The 4,051-nt window shown below is 40.3% G+C and overlaps 1 non-coding gene across 1 annotated transcript; it reads left to right on the plus strand.

The window, feature by feature from the left end:
- The first annotated feature begins 2,375 nt into the window (after window positions 1-2,375).
- LOC141687797 (small nucleolar RNA R71) lies at window positions 2,376-2,482 on the plus strand. The gene has a single exon (XR_012561279.1). It is a non-coding gene; the product is annotated as a small nucleolar RNA R71 (small nucleolar RNA).
- The last annotated feature ends 1,569 nt before the right edge of the window (window positions 2,483-4,051 follow it).

Genomic DNA, 4,051 nt, shown 5'->3' on the forward strand with positions numbered 1-4,051 from the left:
CAATAATACTCATGACCGGCCAACCTGTCAAGCATTTGATCAATAAATGGAAGAGGGAAGTGATCCTTCCTCGCGGCCTTGTTCAACTTTTTGTAGTCCATGCATACCCTCCATCCTGTGACTGTTCGAGTGGGTATAAGCTCATTCTTCTCATATGCTACTATAGTAATACCTCCTTTCTTAGGTACACATTGCACGAGGCTCACCCAAGAACTGTCAGAAATAGGATAGATGATTCCTGCATCCAGCCACTTTAGAATTTCTTTCTTCACCACTTCTTTCATGATAGGATTAAGTCTGCGTTGTTGCTCAACAGTCGGCTTACTACCCTCTTCTAGCAGAATCTTATGCATGCAGTATGAAGGGCTGATCCCTTTGATGTCTGCTATAGTCCATCCGATAGCCGATTTGAATTCTCTCAAGATCCTTAAAAGCTTGTCATCCTCACTACCTGAAAGGTCAGATGCAATAATAACAGGTAAAGTAGATGCATCACCTAAAAAAACATACCTCAAGTGTTCAGGTAATGGTTTAAGCTCCAAGGTAGGTGCTTCCTCAATAGATGGTTTGAGCTTTCCTTCAGCATTTTTGAGGTCAGAAGTACCAAGAGATTTAAATGGCATGTCTAGCTTTCACCTCCAGGGAGAAGCATTTAGATATTGTAGTTGCTCATTGCCATCCTCATCATCACTGTCAAAATCCCCCACTAAGGCCTTCTCTAATGCATCAGACATTAGCATATGATCAAGTTCTGAAGTAACCGCAGAATTAATCAAATCCACTTTTAAGCACTCCTTATCTTCTGTAGGGAATTTCATCGCTTTGAATACATTGAATGTCACATCCTGATCCTGCACCCGCATAGTAAGTTCACCTTTCTGCACATCTATCAAGGTACGGCCTGTAGCCAAGAAAGGTCTCCCCAAGATTATGGGAATCTTCTTATCTTCCTCGAAATCCAGAATAACAAAGTCTGCAGGAAAGAAGAGTTTATCCACATTTACTAGCACATCCTCCACTATGCATCATGGGTATGTAATAGAATGATTAGCCAATTGTAGAGACATGTAGGTGGGCTTTGGATCAGGCAATTTCAATTTTTTGAAGATTGACAACGGCATCAGATTGATGCTTGCTCCCAAATCACAAAGGCACTTGTCAAAAGACAACTTGCCAATGGTGCAAGGAATGGTGAAGCTATCGGGATCTTTAAGCTATGGAGGTATTTTTTGTTGCAGCATAGCACTGCATTCTTCCGTTAAAGCAACGGTCTCAAGGTCGTCCATTTTCACCTTTCTTGAAAGAATACTCTTCATAAATTTCACATAACTAGGCATTTACTCAAGAGCCCAGCGAAAGGTATGTTGATGTGAAGTTTCTTGAACACCTCCAGAAACTTATCGAACTGCTTATCCAGCTTTTGTTGTTGCAATCTCTTAGGGAAAGGTGGTGGAGGATAGAGCTGTTTCTCCCCTGTATTACCCTCAGGCAGAGTATGTTCAACAGTAGTCTTCCTTGGTTCCGCCGTTTTCTCCTTTTACTTAGCTTCTTCATCACCAACTTCCACTTCTCCTTCTTTTGCTTTTTCAGCATCAACAACTTTTCCAGACCTTAAGGTAATAGCCTTGACTTGCTCTTTAGCTTCCTTCCTGCCTGGCAATTCAATATCACTGAGAAGTGTGCCAGGTTGACGATTAAGCACTACATTGGCTATTTGACCGATTTGATTTTCCAAGGTCTTGATAGAGACCGCCTGACTTTTGCACAACAGCTTAAGTTCCTCAAAATCAGCACTAGAGGGTGAAGCTGCACCTCCTTGTTGAGGATATGATTGCCTTTGAGCATAATGTCGTGGTTGCTGGAATCCAGGTGGATTGAACTGTTTACTTACGCCTTGCTGATATGGTTGCTAAATAGCATTCTGATTATTACTCCAGCTGAAATTTGGATGATTTCTGTTATTAGGATGATAAGTAGCTGGCACAGGCTGCTGCGGTCGCTGATAATTGTTCATATACTGAATAGATTCATTAACAAGAGAGCACTGATCCGTAGCATGAGAACCTGCACAAAGCTCATAGACCATAGCTATCTGATTGACTCCGTAGGTGGCTAGAGAATCGACCTTCATAGACAGCGCTTGGAGCTGTACTGTAATAGCTGTAGCTGCATCAACTTCCAGAATACCTGCTACCTTCCCAGGCATCATCCTTTGAGTCGGGTTTTGATGCTCATTTGCAGCCATAGTCTCAATAAGATTATAAGCCTCAGTATAGCTTTTGGCCCACAAGGCGCCTCCAGCTGCTGCATTGAGCATAGGCCGAGATTGGGCCCCTAAATAATTATAGAAACCAGTGATCACCATCCAATCAGGCATTCCATGATGTGGACACTTTCTCAACATTTCCTTGTAGCACTCCCAAGCTTCGCACATAGATTCTGAAGGTTGCTGCGCAAACTGAGTAAGAGCACTCCTCATAGCTGCAGTCTTCGCCATTGGATAAAACTTCACCAGAAACTTTTACGCAAGATCTTGCCAAGTAGTGATAGACCCAACTGGTTCAGAATGTAAACAGTTCTTAGCTTTATCCCTCAGTGAGAATGGGAAAAGCCTCAGCTTGATAGCCTCATTAGTCACACCATTATATTTGAAAGTACTACAGATCTCGACAAAATTCCTTATGTGCATGTTGGGGTCTTCAGTCGCAACACCTCCGAAAGAAACAGAATTCTGCACCATCTGAATAGTGCCCAACTTGATTTCAAAGTTATTGGCCTCAATAGCCGGGTGTATTATGCTAGACTGAATATCATAAATTTTAGGCCGAGAAAAGTCCATAAGAGCTGGATCTGCCGGAACTATACGATCACCCATGATTACTGGCTCTTTCTGCTCACTTCTTGAATCCGAATCTTCAAATTCTATCTTCTCCGGAATATCAAGGACTTCGACTGTCTCCTCAGCCGTATCTAAAGTCCTCGTGCCAGTACGAGAACATGTTTGCATAAACGCTCTGTAACACCCCCAAATCCGGGGTCGGGGATCCGGGTTGTCACGAGTTCCATTTCCCTTAATAACACCCAATCTTAATAAACAATCAACTACTCCGTACTGTAACCCCACAATATACACACACGCCACAAGTTATAGTCTCAGAGATGAATACCAAAAATAACACAAATCATTTTATTCCACATTATAAGCCATTACACCTCAAGAGGGTTTCTGAATAAATTTACATTTCTTTGCCATTATTACAATTCATATTGATACATAAGTCAGGTACATTAAAAGTTGAAAGCCTAGCCTACTGGTAGTTCCTACCTCAGCTACAACGACATCAATGCCTACAGGAAACTGCGGAACGTTTCTTAACCGCTCACGAATTGGGAGCTTGATCCCGTTCATCATGTCTATCTATTGTTGTGTGATGAAAGAAGAAAGCAAGGGTGAGCAACAAGCCCACCGAAATAATATGTATAATAATTAACAATATATGAGCATTCTCATAGTACTCATGAAAGTCTTGGTCAAGAAGAAATGAACCAAGTTTGATATCTTAACGCGATCAAGTCGCAAAATATTCAGTATATATGTACATATACTTTTCAAAATCTTGGAAGTCCTCTTCCATGCATAATAAACACAGAGTTCCAGTTTATAACTGTATAAAAATATCGTTGCAAAGTGATCTTATATATCTAACCTTGTCTCAACGTTTTTGTGAAAATCTTTGTCATGCATAAGATAATCATTAACCAGATATAAGTTGAAAAGATGAAGTTACAAGATACTCCAATATACTTATATCTTTTCCGAATACTACTTGAACTACCACCGTTCAAGGTATAATCAGTTTCAAAAGTTCATCACATAGATGAGACTACAAGAAAAGACTTTGATAGATTCAATCTTTGAAATATCATTATAAATAATGAAGTTACGAGATACTTCATTAAGTCTCGATATATATACATCTATATATATACATTTCATACACTCCTTGAAAACCTCTGTTATGAAAATTATAAACAGAGTTGCAATATCCAA

The sequence above is a fragment of the Apium graveolens genome, chromosome 9 (assembly GCF_009905375.1).
Source record: "Apium graveolens cultivar Ventura chromosome 9, ASM990537v1, whole genome shotgun sequence".
Taxonomy (NCBI): Eukaryota; Viridiplantae; Streptophyta; class Magnoliopsida; order Apiales; family Apiaceae; genus Apium; species Apium graveolens.